The sequence below is a fragment of the Camellia sinensis genome, chromosome 5, assembly GCF_055761805.1.
Source record: "Camellia sinensis isolate YWXY chromosome 5, ASM5576180v1, whole genome shotgun sequence".
Taxonomy (NCBI): domain Eukaryota; kingdom Viridiplantae; phylum Streptophyta; class Magnoliopsida; order Ericales; family Theaceae; genus Camellia; species Camellia sinensis.
Genome location: NC_138965.1, coordinates 193721056 through 193739197, shown reverse-complemented (window position 1 = coordinate 193739197; position 18142 = coordinate 193721056). Strand labels below are relative to the sequence as shown.

The 18142-nt window shown below is 37.9% G+C and overlaps 1 long non-coding RNA gene across 1 annotated transcript; it reads right to left on the bottom strand.

Annotated features, from left to right (window-relative positions):
• Nucleotides 1–478: 478 nt before the first annotated feature.
• On the bottom strand, nt 479–1353 carry LOC114302695 (uncharacterized). The gene is made up of 2 exons (XR_003643496.2): nt 918–1353; nt 479–605 (listed from the first exon to the last, which is right to left on the bottom strand). It is a non-coding gene; the product is annotated as an uncharacterized LOC114302695 (long non-coding RNA).
• Between the last annotated feature and the right edge of the window lie 16789 nt (nt 1354–18142).

The window sequence follows — 18142 nt, the reverse complement described above, 5'->3', positions numbered from 1 at the left end:
TTACTGATTTAGTATTGTTTCTTTATTTATATCATTTCTTAAATTGTATAATGAATCTATTATATATATATATATATATATATATATATGACATCTACCTCATTTATAGAAAAGCCAAATATTTCTTTCCATTTTTTTGCACTCCATCACTAGTCAAGGAGAAAGATTTGAATATAATATGAAACTATCGCATAATTTTGTTGAAATTAGATAATTACTAGCTTCTCTTTTACCTAATGATTTTCATAAAACACTTCCAAATTGCGGCCACTACATCATCCATGTATATTTCAAATGGGGCAAACCAAGAAGAATTTAACTTTGTTTGTGGATTAATTCTTCTAATCCTTCATTTGGATTGATTTTGTGATCGATCCATATTTTCTTGGAAACCGATTGAGCATCCACACATTCAAAGAAAGCATCCATGTAAATTTATTAAGTCACAAATGCATTAATTAGAGACAATGAAAAATCATCCTTTCAAATATTTATGTTTTATTTAATTATTATGCCAAAGCCCAAAAAGGGCTACATAGCTATAGATCACAAGCCAGTGCTTATCGTCCTTATTTCTTCTTTGTTGCTAACTTGGTTCCTGATGACTAAACAATGAATAAAAAAAAATGTTAATCAGACAAAATGTTATAAATAAAAATAGCTAAGATTTGCCGAAGTAAATACTGTATAAAAAAAATAAAAATTAAAAATTATTTGTTTCCTAAAATTCTATGATGTTAGGGTGACGGGGATTATTTCTGTTGACAAATCTAATATCTGACTAACTGAAGGGGATCATTTTTCAACCCGATGATGAGTGCAAAGAATTAATTGTTACAATTAAAAAAACAAAAAAAGGAGTAACTTGAAATTCGGTGTCAAGTGTAGAGAGCAAAGTGTAATTTACTATGTAATACCTTTTTCTTAGGCTCTTGAGGTTTCGGCTCGACCTTCTTAGAAGAACCTTTGGAAGGCTCTTTCTTGGCCGGGGCGGTGGGTTGGGTAACAACAGGTTTCTCAGGCTTGAGTGATGCCATTGCTTCTCTCTTTCTCTCTCTTTCTCTCTCTCTCACCAAACAGATTGAAGCTTCTCTAACTTGCTGGCCTCTACTCTCACCACTCATTCAAACACATCAATTTATAGTTTTCACTAATTAGTTTTCAAATCATTTCAAAGAACTAAAAGCCATTTACACCACCACTAGGTAATGAACAGACGGTGATAATCAACTTGAGGGAATATAGAGAGAGAATAAAATGAACTGGAAGCCCTTTCAAAAGATGATGCGATATCCGATTCTTTGCTTACTGATAATGTTCACACTATTTTGATGCCTATTCTAAAGCATGTTCACATAGTTCCTTAGAAAAATAATTTTGGGATAGAATATGTAGGACTACATTAGATTTTAAGGACATTTCTTCGATACTTCACTTTGATTTAGCAGAGATATTAGGTGCGCTCGAGCATTTTTACCTAACGTCTAAGGCCTAATGACCCATGAGCCCCACAAGCTTTTAGTAAAATTGTTTAGTGCACACTAGTAAAGGTTCCAAAAGCTTTTGCGGTAGTGGTAATAGTTGTAATGGCGTGGTTGTAGTTACGAGATGTAAAGGTTGTAACATAACGATTGTGGTAATTGAAATTATAAATTTTTAAATTTTTCACACAATTTGAAAACACTTAATTATACTCATTTTTTTTTTTAGAATCGCATTTATAAGGATTTAAAATAGATCTTAATCAATTTTGTTAGTTTTTAAGTATAATCTAATATATTTCATATTTTTAAATCATCATAAAAAGAATTTTTTATATTTTATTTCAATAATTAATTATTTTAAGAATAATTGATTTTAAATATTTACAAAATCATTTTTGACCAATACATGAACTAACTAAATAAAAATATTTATAATTATTAAATGAAATGATTATAAAAATAAAAATTATTTTTGAGCAAATGATTTTTTATTTTAAAAGACATTTTTTTAAACTAAAATTATTTACAATTAAGTATTAAATAAAATGACTATAAAAATAAAAATTGTGTTATAAGCAAAAATTATTTTTGAGTTACAGATTTTTTTTAAAGATATTTTTTAGACAAATATTACAGTAACAAAATAAAAAATATTTACAATTAAATATTAAATGAAATGATTATAAAAATGATAAATTACACTGACACCCCCTGAAGTTTATGTTTATTACAGTTTTTCTCCTCACCTTTTGGAAATTACATCTTCCCCCTAAGGTTTAAAGTTTCATTACAGATTCCTCCCTCAGCAATTTAATTTTTTTAAATATCAATTTTGTCCTCACTGGGTAAATTACATTGACACCCCTCACATTTTAGAAATTTTAATCCCCTCCCTAAGGTTTAAAGTAGCATTACTAGTTGCCCCATCGGTTAGTATTAGTCGGAAAAAAAATTCATTAAAAAAAAATTCATTGGAAGAAAAAATATTTGAAAAAAAAAATAATTGAAAGAAAATTTGTTAGTAAAATTTTTAAATTTGTGTTTAAAAGCCAATGTAAGGACATTTTTTGAATTTACGTTTTTTTCGCAAATTTACAAATTAAGACAACCATTTATAAACCAAAAAAATTATCAAACAAGTTTTTATGACAGCTTTTTAAATTTTTGTAAATATAAATTGAAAACTGAAAACGAAATAGTTACCAAACAGGCTTCAGATGGTAAAAATGTCATAAAATTAACAAATAATTAAATAAGCTACCAACGTAAGAAATGACTTACCAAAAAATTCTTAGGCTATGTATGGTTTGATTTTTAGAAATTTTTCTTAAAAATTAAAAATTAATTTGGTTAAGAAATAAGAAATAAAAAATAATTATCATTTTTATATTATTTTTATCTTTCGAGTGGTTAGAAACAATTTTTTACAAATTAAGTTGAAATAGCCATACGTATGTATATAACTTGCCCAAAAGTTAAAATGATAATTATTTTTTACCCTTAAATGATAATTATTTTTTATTTTTTATTTCTTAACCAAATTAATTTTTTAATTTTTAAAAAAAATTCTTAAAAGCAAACCATACATAACCTAAGAATCTTTTGATAAGTCACTTCTTACGTTAGTAACTTATTTAATTATTTGTTCATTTTACTACATTTTTACCATTTGAGGCCTGTTTGGTAACCAATTAGTTTTCAGTATTCAATTTATATTTACAAAATTTAAAAAACTGTCATAAAAACTTGTTTGATAATTTTTTTGGTTTATAAATGGTTGTCTCAATTTGTAAATTTGAGGAAAAAACATAAATTCAAAAAATGAGTTTACGTTGGTTTTTAAACAAAAGTTAAAAAAATTTACTAACAAAATTTTTTTTCAATTAATTTTTATTTTCAATGAATTTTGTTTTTTTCAACTAATACTAACCGAGGGGGTAATTGGTAATGCTACTTTAAACCATAGGGAGGGGATTGTAATTTCTAAAATGTGAGGGGTGTCAATGTAATTTACCCAGTGAGGGCAAAATTGGTATTTAAAAAAATTAAATTGCTGAGAGGGGAATCTGTAATGAAACTTTAAACCTCAAGGGAAGATGTAATTTCCAAAAGGTGAGGGAGGGAATTGTAATAAATATAAACCTCAGGGGGTGTCAGTATAATTTACCCTTATAAAAATAAGAGTGAATTACACTAACAGTCCCTATAGTTTGCGGCTCGTGTCACATTGGTCCTTGACTTTTCAATTGTAATATATTTGACCTTAAATTTTGAATCTTATTCCAAATAAGGATAATTAAATATACCATTGCTTAATTTGAAAGGCAAAATCATCAATTTGATAAAATATAAACTAATTTGACAAAAATAAATGTCATAAAAATATTTTTAAATTTTTAAAAATTATTTTTATTCACCAAAGATAAAATTATGAAAGATTGATAAATTTATTAGGCATTTATTTATTTATTTTACCAAATTAATTTTTATTAATATGTGTTTGGATGATGATCAAGTAATAGGTGATTATTAGGATTTTAATGTGTAATGATAAATTTAATATATAAAATGCTTTTAGTTTTGAATTGTTTGATTTAATGGATTGGTTTAGTAATGATATCAAAATTGTCGCTATATTTGATTTTTAAAAAAATAGAAACTAATTTAATGAAAATAAAAACACCCACCCATTACATGATCATCATCCAAACATATAATAAAAATTAATTTAGTAAAATAAATAAATAAATGTCTAAAAGATTTATCAGTTTCATATAATTTTATCTTTAGTGGATAGAAATAATTTTTAAAATTTTATAAATATTTTTTTGACATTTATTTTTGTCAAATTAATTTATATTTTATCAAATTAATGATTTTACCCTTGAAATTAAGTAATGATATCTTCAATTGTTCTTATTTGGAATACGATTCAAAACTCAGAATCAAATGTGTTACAATTGAAAAATTAGAACCAAAATGACATAAGCCCCAAACTATATGGACCATTAATGTAATTTGCCTTAAAAATAAGAGGGTTGCTATTAGCACATACCTCTTTACTTTGGCCCCCCCATTTCTTTGAACTCCCACCCAACAAAATGAAACCCCTCTCTTTTTTTGTTTAAACCCCAACCTTAATACCAACTATACCCCTCATCTTTTTGACTTCTAACTTTTTTTCTGCAATTTTCCTACCATCACCAGCAGTCCCACCCCTTCGGCGACCTCCCTAACCAGCGACCCCTTTCCTCTTCCTTTTTTTTTTTTTCATATCCACTCTCTCTCTCTCTCTCTCTCTCTCTCTCTCTCTCTCTCTCTTTCTTGTTCTTCTTTTTAAGATCTGGCTTTTCATTCTTCAAGGTGGCTATCACCATGTCTCCAATGCAAGCAGAAGGCAACGGATTCAGTCTCCCCTTGATACACTTCACTGATATGATGTACAGATTCTTCGCCCCCGTGTTGTCTGCACAATCCATCGTCGTCCTTGGCTGTTACGCTCATACATTTGATGAAGGACCCAGATGGGTTATCGTCGGAGTCACGGGATTTGCGGAAAATAGAGGAGAATCTAAAGAGAGAAGTACTTGGGCTTTTTGATCTGGTTGTGGTGGTGGAAGGTGGTGTTGGGGCGTTTGAATTCATCGTTTTCGGCGACGGAGTTGGGTCGGGAGAAGTCGCAGTCGGTCGTGGTATTGGCGACGAAGTCGAGATAGGCGGTGGTGTTGGTGTCGGAGGAGGTGCTAGAGGAGAAGAAGAAGAGGTTGCGGACCATGGAAAAGCGGTGGGAGAGGTGGAGGGGGAGGAGTTGGCCTTTGTAGAAGAGCTCGTCGGCGGGGCAAAGGTGCTGGTGGGTAGTGGTAGAGGAGGAGGAGGAGATGGTGGTGAAAAGGTTGGTGGGGTAGCGTTTGGAAAATTAGGGTTAGGGTTAGGGTTTGAAAAATTAGGGTTAGAATGTTAAGGATGAGGGTAAAAATGTAACTTTATATTTGGACAAAATTGGAATTTAAAAAAAAATGAAGGGTCCAAATAAAAAAGATAGGTGCTAATAGCAACACTCAAAAATAAACCATTGTTTATACTCTCTCATTCTCAAAATATTAGTCCCTTATTTCATTTTTTATTGTCCCAAAATATTAATCCATTTTTCAAAAATTAAGTGCAAAAATAATATAAATTTCATATTTTACCCTTCTTTTAAATTTATTAACAATACAAAAAGTACAATTATGACATTGATATTCCCCAAAAAATGTACTATCAAAGGGTAATTTTGAAAAATCAATTTTTTAAAGTGCAATAATTGTACTACCAAAAAAAGTTAGATTCTCTAAAAGGGACCATTATTTTGTGACAAAGGGAATTTTACATGCTAACGTAACGAAATAAAAATTTAAAAAATAAGGGTAAATTACACTGACACCCCCTGAGGTTTATGTTTATTATAGTTTCCCTCCTCACCTTTTAGAAATTACATCTTCCTCCCTGAGGTTTAAAGTTTCATTATAGATTCCCCCTCAACAATTTAATTTTTTTAAATACTAATTTTGCCCTCACTGGGTAAATTACATTGACACCCCTCACATTTTAAAAATTACAATCTCCTCCCTAAGGTTTAAAGTAGCATTACCAATTGCCCCCTCGGTTAGTATTAGTTGGAAAAAAATTCATTAAAAAAAATTAATTGAAAAAAAATTTTGTTAGTAAAATTTTTAATTTTTGTTTAAATATCAACGTAAGCACATTTTTTGAATTTACGTTTTATCCTCAAATTTACAAATTGAGACAACCATTTATAAACCAAAAAAATTATCAAACAAGTTTTTATGACAGTTTTTTAAATTTTTGTAAATATAAATTGAAAACTGAAAACGAAATGATAACCAAACAGGCTTCAGATGGTAAAAATGTCATAAAATTAACAAATAATTAAATAAGTACCAACGTAAAAAATGACTTATCAAAAGATTCTCAAGCTATGTATTGTTTGATTTTTAGAAATTTTTCTTAAAAATTAAAAATTAATTTGGTTAAGAAATAAGAAATAACAAATAATTATCATTTTTATATTATTTTTATCTTTCGAGTGGTTAGAAATAATTTTTTACAAATTAAATTGAAACAGCCACACGTATGTATATAACATGCCTAAAAGTTAAAATGATAATTATTTTTTACCCTTAAATAATAATTATTTTTTATTTCTTAACCAAATTAATTTTTAATTTAAAAAAAAAATTCTAAAAATCAAACCATACATAACTTAAGAATCTTTTAGAAGTCACTTCTTTCGTTGGTAACTTATTTAATTATTTGTTAATTTTACGATATTTTTACCATCTGAGGCTCGTTTGGTAACCATTTCGCTTTCAGTTTTTAATTTATATTTACAAAAATTTTAAAAACTGTCATAAAAACTTGTGTTGATAATTTTTTTGGTTTATGAATGATTGTCTCAGTTTGTAAATTTGAGGAAAAAACATAAATTCAAAAAATGAGTTTACGTTAGTTTTTAAACAAAAATTAAAAAATTTTAGTAACAAAAAATTTTTTCAATTAATTTTTTTTTCCCAACTAATACTAACCGAGGGGATAATTGGTAATCCTACTTTAAACCTTAGGAAAGGGATTGTAATTTCTAAAATGTGAGGGATGTCAATGTAATTTACCTAGTGAGGGCAAAATTGGTATTTAAAAAAATTAAATTGCTGAGGGGGGAATCTGTAATGAAACTTTAAATCTCAGGGGGGGAGATGTAATTTCCAAAAGATGAGGCGGGGAATTGTAATAAACATAAACCTCAGGGGGTGTCAGTGTAATTTACCCAAAAAATAAATTATAAAGAAAAAAATTTCATACAAAGTTTTTTCTTTTGGTCTAGATCACTTTAGTGTTCGTTCTTTCTTTCTTTGGAAGTTCTTTTTTTTTTTGGAAAAAAAAAAAAAACTGTGTAGAATATGGTAAAGGTGCGTAACAGGCCTTTATGTAATATTGAAATGGCCGTTATTCATATAAATTTTGGTCACACTGCAAAAATGGATATAACAAGTAGCGCCTACCACCAAAATCATTACATATTACCGCTTTTTGAAACCTTGGTGCACGCGAAGTTACCCAAAAATTTACCATTACCCATTACTTAACAGGCGTTAGTAAAATTGTTTAGTGCACACAAACTCACCCAAAAATTTACCCTTACCCATTACTGGCGTTCTAACGAAAATCCAGTTACAAAGAAAGAAAGGTGAACATTGATTTAGACATCAACTTCTACGTCATGTGTATTATTATGTCTCTATGTTTGGAAGAATAAGAATGAATTCAGAGGTGATCTCAAGGAACTTCAATGGAAATTAGACAAGTTTAAGACTGTTTTCAAGATAAAATAAAATAAAAGAAAAAACATAAACATAAGCATAAACAAAAATTGAAAACAATAAGTGGGATGTGCAAACGATCGATGTAACAAATGTGTTGAACTGTTATTCAGTTGCAGCAGGAATGAAAGAAGTCATCATAGCATTGTGAGGATGATCAACGAATGTTCAAACGAATGATCAATATGATATATATTAGCAAAAGGCCATGAAGTAAAGGAGCTGAAAAAATATTTAAATGTTGACAAGTGAAAATAAAAGCATCTAACTCATGATTTGGAGCCTCGTAAACTGTAGACGTCCCCGAATGTCCCGGGAGGAAATCTCTCGTTTTGTTCATTGGGCTCACTACAGTTCAGGACTCAAAGTCACGGTCCTGTATCTAATCTCGCAGAGTGCAATGCAAGACCGATGAATCATCAAAGAGTCCAAATCTGGCAAATCGTTTTTGAAAACAGATTTTTTTGAAAAAAGTACCAAACATGGACTGCTTTGCCAGATACAGAGTCGCCACCTAAATATTTTATTTTGGGAAATTTAGGAAACCCTGACTCGTTGCCTAAGGCCACATGTCCGTTATCACCAAAGTTGTCTCGGCTCGGGAACTTGGATACGATTGGGGAAGGTCACTTCGTGAGCACCCCCGCTCGCCCGATCAAAGATCAGCCTCTACTAACCATGATATCAGGTTTTGAAAACATTATGCATTCTTATTCTGGTTATTAGCCTAGATTTACTATGTGATGCGCACAGCATATAAGTATATACTGGATCACCTGAATTGGAACAACACATCTCATGTTTGTTTATTTTGAAAATGGTTTGATGGTGCTACCCGCAAGTAGGCTAAGACTTGGATTTGCCACCCTCAGGTGGGCTTAGAAAACATGATGATTTGCCACTCTCAAGTGGGCTTAAAACTCACAATTGATAAATTGTCCCAATCTAAATAACCCAACCTTCACCCACAGGCATTCAGGCAGTTATATCACATAAGCAATTAGCCTCATGATAAACATGCTATCATGGCAGTCACTCACACACATGCAAGGATGCTAAAGCGTAAGTACTTACCGAGTACTCCAAGCCAAAACAAAAGCTATGTTAGAAATCCATGCATGATCCTAACTATACAGAAATGCCTAATGCAACACATGCAAAAATGCAACTACAATAGGCTCGGCTATTCTAAGGATGGCATGTAAAATGCTACAGTTAACAAGTATTCAACTCGGAATTGAAATACAAATGCAGTTAGTATGATGCGTCGAGCCCGGTGCATGCAATACAAATAAATGATGCAAACATGCAAGCATAAGTATGCTAATTGAAACATGCCCTAATCTAACCATCATAAGCTGGTAAATAAAAGGGAGAAAGACGTGGGGTTGGAAGACATACATCACACATACGCACACTTATTACAATTGTGCCCTCGCTCGGAGGGTCCGAATAAATAATATAGTCGAATAAATAATTAACTACTCTAGCTAATTAAATATTACAAAACCCTAATTAATTAACAAATTAACTAGGAAAGCAGGTAAATTAGCATGCAAATCCATGGACCGCCTCAGCTCTGTTTCGAATGATGAAAGATGCATGCTCGAGTTGCCTTGCGCGGAAATCCATTGCGATGCCCCGATTCACCTCTGTTTGCAATTAATCCCGGAATGCTATGCCAGGCTCTGGAAGGCTGTTGATTTCTGATTTGCTGCAACAGAGAGCAAGAAAGGGGCACAGCAAAGTATTTTCACGTATGTATGCATGACCACTCTTCAGGGAGTGTAGTCCTCAATCCTCGCACCATCAATCACGCATCTCGATGCATGATGACCGAGGAGTCGAATTGCACGACTCAAAGTGAGATGAATGCACATATAAACACAACAAGACCTAAACTCCATCATGGGTAATCCGGAGTGTTGGCGACCGGGAATTGAGACACGTTCCGTCACTCGGAGTACGAAACGTCCCTCGTTTCCCGTGCTTAGGCTAACTTCTATCCCAAACACAATGCAAATGAGATGGCATACACAATGTGACTAACATGCAACCTAGCATACGCAATGCTATGAAATGGCATACACAATGCTCAATGTAACATGTCATACACAATGCTCTAACATGCAACTCAGCATACACAATGCTATGGACCGAAATGGCATACACAATGCACGATGGACTTACACCAACATTAGTGGATCTCAGCCACACTCACATCAGTCGCCATGAGATGGAAAAGAGACAACCAAAATGCATGCATACGTGCACGCATACCGAGGACCGAACCTAAGGCATAAAATGCCACTCTACCAAAGCATGGCAAGGGATGAAAGATGGCATACAAACATGTAATTTCCAGCACTGAAACATGATTCTAAATGGTCCCGAAACATGGAAATATGACACCCGATGCATGAAATAAGTCTTGAAACTCAAAGCTAGGCACATGTATTGAATTATAACTATGCAAAGCAAGCATTATTTGGCCATGAAGTACAAAGACAGAGCCAAGGCAGTCCCAAAACATGCACATTTCTAGTTTAAAGCATGGCCAAAAAGTGCTAACATGATGGACTAAAATAGTATGCAGATTTGGCTAGCAAGCATGGTTTACATGGCATGTATATGAAGTGTATGAGAACTCATCAAACCAGCCAAAAACAATAAATAAAACATGACAAAATATGCCCAAATAACTACTGAAATGCAGCCAACATGTGCAAAAATGATGAGCTCCTTTGAAAGGACATGCAAGGGGTTACTCAACACATATATGATGGACACTTAGCATAGCAAAACCAACTCTGAAAATCAAATATGACAGCCCTAAAACTCACCAAAAAGGGCCTGAAATTGATCAATAAAGCATACAATGAAAGGTCCTCTTGAAAGGCCTTGAGGAGGGTTGTTCCACACATGCATGAGGGACATAAAATATGGCCAAAAAGGCCTTGGACAGAGCTAAGGCAGACCTCAAAACCCTCAGAATGAGGCCTAGAACATGACTTCAAAGTATGCAAAAAGAGGTCCCTTTGGAAGGCCAACAAGACCACCAAACAAGACAAGGAGAGAGGGGGTCACTCCCCTCTGATTTTGGCTCTCAAAAATGCATCTAAGCCACTGCATTTCAGTGGCTAAAAGGCCAAACCATGGCCAATGCAAGTGCTCTAATGCATAGCCCTAATCATGAAGAGATGAAGCATGCATAGGGGGAAGATGACCCCAAACAGAAAAGAGACCTTAACCAAACTTGAAGAGGAGATTAAAACAAGATCTTTTTCAGTTTATGAAAAATCTCGAAAATGTTCACAAGTAAGGCTAAAATATGATGCAAAAAAAGCCCTAAAAGAGAGATAGAGGGTAAGGGGAAATAGATGATCTCAAACAGCAAAGTACCCTTAAACAAAGTTGAAGAGGAGCTCAAAATAAGACATTTTACAGTTTAGGTTGAGGCCTAGAAATGCTTGGAAATGGGGCTAAGTAATGAAGCAAAATAAGGCTAGAAAAAAGGAAATGAAGACTTACCCTTGTAGAGCCGACCTCCAGCAGCTTCTGGACCAAGTTGGTGAGCTTTCAACCTCTGTAAATGACCTCCAAGGTGCTGGAATGAATGAGGGAGGTGGTAGGCTAAGAGGTGTAGGGTAAAATGGCCAAGAATATGAGTGTTTTGAGGCTTGAAGTATAGAGATAGAGGGTTGTATGTATATTTCCAGCCAAAAGCTTCTAACCCTTGCAAATGGAAGAGGAGGCCTCCCTTTATAGAGAAGAGAGGCCAAAGCTTCTCTAAGAAGCTTCAAACCAAGCTCAAAGATCCTCCATACACGTGTATAGAGGATCACTTCTGAAGCTTCCAGCTGGCACAGCTGGCTTACACTCAAAGAGACCAAAAAGTAGGAAGCAGACCGGCTAGTTCAAGTGGCCGGCCGGCCACTCTCCCTGGTCGGCCAACCAGGGGTCAAAAGGTTCAAGAAGAATTTCTGGCCGGCCACCCCAAAAAGGTGGCCTCCCAGATGAGTGCAACACAGTTGTATAGTGAAAAACCAGAAAATGTGACCCAAGAGAGAGAAAAACTAGCTTTTTAGCAAGGTTCAAAAGGGTCAAGATGAATTACTGGTCGGCCTACCTGTATTGGTGGCCTCCCAGATGAGCACAACACAATGGTGGTATGAAAAGCCAGAAATTGTGGCTCAAAAGTGAGAAAAACTAGCTTTTTGTCAGAAAAATCGGCTTTTGGAGAGAGAAAAAGAGAAAACTGGTTTTTCAGGAGAAAATGTGGCCTCCCACCATCCTACCACCTCCCTAGCAATGAAAATAGGTTCCCTACCAAAAATGGACCAAGACGGATGTAAAACGAGGGTTCGGTGGCCAAAACGCGCAGTCCGGGGCCCCGAAAACAGGCTGCTAGGCACCGGAAGTGGCGTATGACCACGAAGGTGGTCTCCCGGGCCACAGTGTCCCTCTAAAGGGAGGAAATAAGGTGTGTGGCAAAAACCGGAGAAAACGGAAGTAATTAAGCGGTCCCGAACCATGGCACATGGCCGACGGCTCTGAAAATCGAAAACAGGGCTCCAAGCGGGAAAAATGGCCTACGATCGCGAAACGTAGCCTACGGCCACTGAAAGATGGTCTACGGGGCCTCTCCCTCCCTTTGGGAAGAGAAAACAGAGAAAACAGGGCCTGGTTCGCAAACCGAGGCAAAGCATAAAAGAGCCCCGAAATCCGGAGGCAAAGCTCGCAGCCGAGACTTTGAAACCTCAGAACGAGCACAATATGCAACATCACCGAGCACTCAACTGGTGACGTCTGAGTCTTAAGGTCGGTCAAAAATGGGGTGTCTACAGTTGCCACTCTTTGACAGAACTCGGAAGTCATACGTGACGGGAATGAATGTCAAAGCCCAGAGACGACCCATTTTTGACAAGGCCGAAGACTTAGACAAATAGGCAAGATAACACAGATGTGCCCGCAAGCAGGGGGCAAGATGCAAAATGATATGCACAAAGCCGGACGTAACTCATGATCATGCAAAGCAGCAAGCTGTAATGAAGCGCACACGCAACAGTTTTAAGCAAGAATGCAAAGCAACAACTACATTTCATGCAGTTTAAGAATGCGGAGAATTATTCAATTCTCGCCACGTCTCACACGGAGAAGATACAATACCTGCGCAATTCATCTGGTTGCACCAGCTTCAAATGAACCATACATACAATATCGTGCCTGCAAAAGAGAGAAACTTAACAAGCACAACATAATTAGCAACACATGTTCAACGCTACATCGGATGCAGACAAACAGGGTGCTGATGGGAAAGTGCATCGTAATGCGAGAGACATGCTCATGACAACGCAAGTTAAGCATGGAGGTATGACAATACCAATGAAACGTGCACAACATTGCAAGTGATATGCATGAGAATGCAAGTGACGTGCATAACAATGCAGGATAAGTGCAAATTCGAATGCGTGTTTGACGTGAAACAACGAGCAAAGAAATGCAAGTTTTGACGAGTGCGACTCAATCGCGACCTCCAGTTTACCTCCCGGAAGGGTCACAATGTGCTCAAAAAGGATACATTTTGCTCTTGACGAGTGACGATGAAACACGCATCGATAGTTGGAGTTGAAGTTCCCGTGGAGGGATTTCGTGACGACAAATGCACTTTTCTTGTACTTTCTCGGGTGCCAGGGACTCCGATGACTACCAAAATTTGCAGAGACCTTGGAGACCCTCTTGGGAACACCACCGACCAGGTTTGGTCCCAGGGGGAGGCCACCGACCAGGTTTGAGAGAGAGAGGTGGTCGGCCTACCAGAAAAGGTGGTCGGCCGACCACCTAGCCCAAATCCGGGGCAGTTTGGTCTTTTCACACTCATTTCTTTAAATATACAAAGCCAAACACTTCTTGCTCACAACTTCATATCCAAAATTGCCTCCTCCTCCTTCCTAGACCATTCTCTTTCTCAGATCTGCGCTCTATACGCGTTTTCCAACGCCCCATGCCAAGTTGTTTCGCGAAAACTTTCAGTTCTCTTCACTTTGAACCGATTAAATTTTGATTTTGGAGCTTTTTTCCTCGTTTTCACCACTTGAGGTAAGTTTGTCTCAATATTTGGAAGATTTTCTCGAGAGTTGACTTTTGTTGACTTTTTCATTTCCCGAGAGTTGACTTTTGTTGACTTTTTCTAATTTTGGCTCATTTCGCTCATTTTTGCTCCTTTTTGCGGGTCAATTTCCCCATGGCGGAGGTTCTCCAGATGCCGAAGGCGATCTAGATATCATGTCTCTGCCGCCGAGGATTCGGCCATTCATTGCCGAGAGGTATGACCCTCCGGCACACGTCCTTCCTCAGGCGATTTTTTATCACTTTACCGACTTCGATCCTCGAGCTCCTGTGGACCTGCTATTGCAGGAGCTGGAGTCCCATCTCTCTCATCAGGCACGAGAGGTACGTACTTCACTTTTTTTACATTTCTTGCCTTAATTCTACATTTTTCGTGCGTTTCATGCTATGTATGTTTATTGCTCGTTCTGAACACATTCGCATGCCATACTTCTGCTCATTTTTGAACACGCAGCCCACACTATTTCCGAAATCTGGACACACAGCCCAAATTTGTTTGTGAGCACGCAGCCCACATTTGTTGAAAGTTGAACACGCAGCCCAAACTTTATATTGCTAAACTCGCAGCTCATATTTGATAGTGAACATGCAGCACACACTATTTCTGAAATCTGAACACACAGCCCAAATTTGTTGAAAGTTGAACACGCAGCCCAAACTTTGTTTATGAACACGCAGCACACATTTGTTAAAAGTTGAACACGTAGCCAAACCTTTAAATTTCTGAAATCTGAACACACAGCCCAAATTTAATTGTGAACATGCAACCCACATTTGTTGAAAGTTGAACACGCTGCTCAAACTTTAAATTTCTGAACACGCAGCTCATATTTGATTGTGAACACGCTGCCTACATTTGTTGAAAGTTGAACACGCAGCCCAAACTTTAAATTTCTGAAATCTGAACACACAGCCCAAATTTAATTGTGAACACGCTTCCCACATTTGTTGAAAGTTGAACACGCAGCCCAAACTTTAAATTTCTGAACACGCAGCTCATATTTGATTGAATTTGATTTAATTTGCACACAGCTCATATTGTGAACACGTAGCCCACATTTGTTGAAAGTTGAACACGCAGCTCAAACTTTAAATTTCTGAAATCTGAACACACAGCCCAAATTTAATTGTGAACACGCAGCCCACATTTGTTGAAAGTTAAACACGCAACCCAAACTTTAAATTTCTGAACACGCAGCTCATATTTGATTGTGAACACGCAGCCCACATTTGTTGAAAGTTGAACATGTAGCCCAAACTTTAAATTTCTGAACACGCAGCTCACATTTGTTAAAAATTGAACACGCAGCCCAAACTTTAAATTTCTGAACACGCAGCTCATATTTGATTGAGTTTGATTTGATTTGCACACAGCTCATATCTTTCATTTGCACGCAGCTTATTCATTTCATTCTGAAATTGAATACATGTGTTCATTATGAATGCAGATGTCCTCCCGCGTTACACGGGGATATGGCTCCATTGTTGCGAGAGATTGGTATGCGGAGCTCCCTGAGGCCGTCCGCGATTGGGTTGATCTAGCAGGGTTCGGGCCCTTTTGTACCGGGATATCTCGCTATCCAGCTAGCAGGACGTTGATGGGCGCCCTGGTGGAGAGGTGGTGGGACACCACCAACTCCTTTCATTTCTCATCTGCCGGGGATATGACTATGACCCCATTCGATTTTGCCGTATTGACAGGCCTCTACGTGGGAGGCTGGGCGATCCCCTACGATGAGGACATGGGTGAGTGGGAGGCTGCCTGGGTTTATCTGTTGGGAGCTCGCCCATCGGTCGACCGATCTTCAGGCCGGGTCCGATACACCTAGTTTTCTACACAGTTCAGGCATACTGAGCCTGAGACTCCTGAGGAGATTGCACAGTACGCCCGAGGGTTTTTGATGTTCCTCTTCGGGACTACTCTGTTTGCCGACAGGGGGAACACCATTGGGCTATTTCTGCTAAGTGCTCTAGTAGACCTCTCGCAGGTTAGTCAGTATGACTGGGGTGGTGCCAGCTTGGCTACCCTCTATTGCCATATGAGCACGACCTCTCGCGGACGGGGGAACATAGTCGGCGGCTACTGGAGAGCCTAGGAGGTACCTTCTGCCCTCTTGATTTACATTTCTACTTTTCATTATCTGTACATTGCACGCACGGCACACTTCACATCATGCACTCACATTCTGCATTCAGCATTCTGTATTCGGATTCTGCACTCAGCATTCTGTATTCTGATTCTACACTCAGCATTCTATATTCTGATTCTGCACTCAGTATTCTGTATTCTGATTCTGCACTCAGCATTCTGTATTCTGATGGCTTTTGCCCTATTTTCCACAGTTATGGGTTTTTGCGTACTTTCCGACGCTAGCCCCAGAGCTCGAGGTGGAGGCGCCCCTCATGACCCCCTACTCGCTCGTTTTCGAGGGCTAGTACCGGCCGCGAGCCCGGGAGACTCTCCCCTACCTATGGCAGTTCTTCGATACAGTACGGTCGACAGAGGTAATTCAGAACTCTCCGTCCTCCATGTTTTCATCTTTGATTTATTTTGCACATCTACGATTTCAGATCGGCTTATGCATTGGTTATCTGCAAATCACCTGGCAGCCCTGGGTGCCTTTGGGTGGGGACCTCCGATTTCAGCTTGCCGGATAATGGACCACCTCTCGGTACAGGATCTTGTTTGAGGGGCCGGTTGGTAGGGCCTGGTTCCTAGGGGAACGCTTCCTTTGCCAGACTATGGGCTACCCCGAGCAGAGTGTCCCTGCAGCACCTCCGGTCGACATGCGGTCCGCTGATAGGCTCACTCCCCAGGGTGTCACTGACGCCAGGTTGGGCACCGATGTATTGCTACACTTGGAGGACAGGGAGTACGCGACCTATCGTCATACATATTGGATGCCTCCATTGGCAGGTGTCCGTACTCCCACGAGGAGGTCTACTGGCATGCCATCCTTGAGTCGCACCCGAGCTAGAGACATTCCTTCGACCAGTAGGGCTGGTACATCTAGGGGTGGTACTAGATTGGTCCCCCCGATTCCCTCGACTTATCATCATGCTGGATGGCCAGACATTCCGACTGAGTTGACGGGTTGGCGATACGGGACTTTCTACCCGATTCCAATAGAGCCTCCTATGCCTGACCATCGATATGTCAGTGATCCTAACTCACCACCGGTATGCTCCACTGCTTTTCATTTATCACTCAGATACTTAGACACTCATTTATTCATTGATGATTTGAGCTTGTATCTGCAGCCACCCAGAGAGTACATGGAGGGGATGCTCGGATTGGAGGCCTCACTCGAGGGTATGGTCTTGCGGAGAGAGGTGCTGCTGTCCATCATGGGTGTCTCAGTACTCTTTAGTTTTCTTGTATTTTATCATACTTCTAATGACATGCTGAACTTGATCATTTCACTACATTGAATGGCTGCCTGTGTAGAGCACATCTGACACACACCATATTTACATACTGTATCTGCATGCACCCACTTCATGTAGCTTTCTTGTATCTGCATCTGATATACACATTTGAGCTGATGTATTCAAATTGCACTGTTCATTTTCAGATGCCTCCGGTATATGCTCAGCCACAGGCCGAGCCATCTAGGCCTTCTCGAGGATCTGGGAGAGGGGAGTCGTCTCGCAGACGAGGTGGACGTAGAGCGCATGTCATAGAGGAGGAGTCCAGCGAGGACGAGGACGAGGAGGAGTCTGTGCATCCTCAGTCAGAGACATCCGCCGGCAGAGAGGATGACTCTGAGTCCGGTTTCGAGGGCGGAGGTGATGCCAAGGAGGGTTCCGAGGACAACCGCTCTGATTCAGATAGTGGTGCTGATGGGGATGACGCAGGGGCGTTTCCGCAGAAGAGGACGAAGAGGGCCTCTTTTTCTCGTGCTTGAGTGCACAGATGTTCCTGCTTTATTTGCCTTTTACTAGTAGTTGTAGCACATTGCACATTATTAGGCAGTTTTATTTTTTGTAAAACTTGTACCCTTGTTGTAAAATGTTGTAACAAAGGAAGCATCTTCCTTTCCTCTATGCCGCAGCAAGGTTTTGGAATCCGGTAACACACGTCTTTAGCTTTAGCGAGCAAGAGATGTGTCCTACTTTTGAGGATTTTCAAGTTTTGATGGAGTCCGAGCG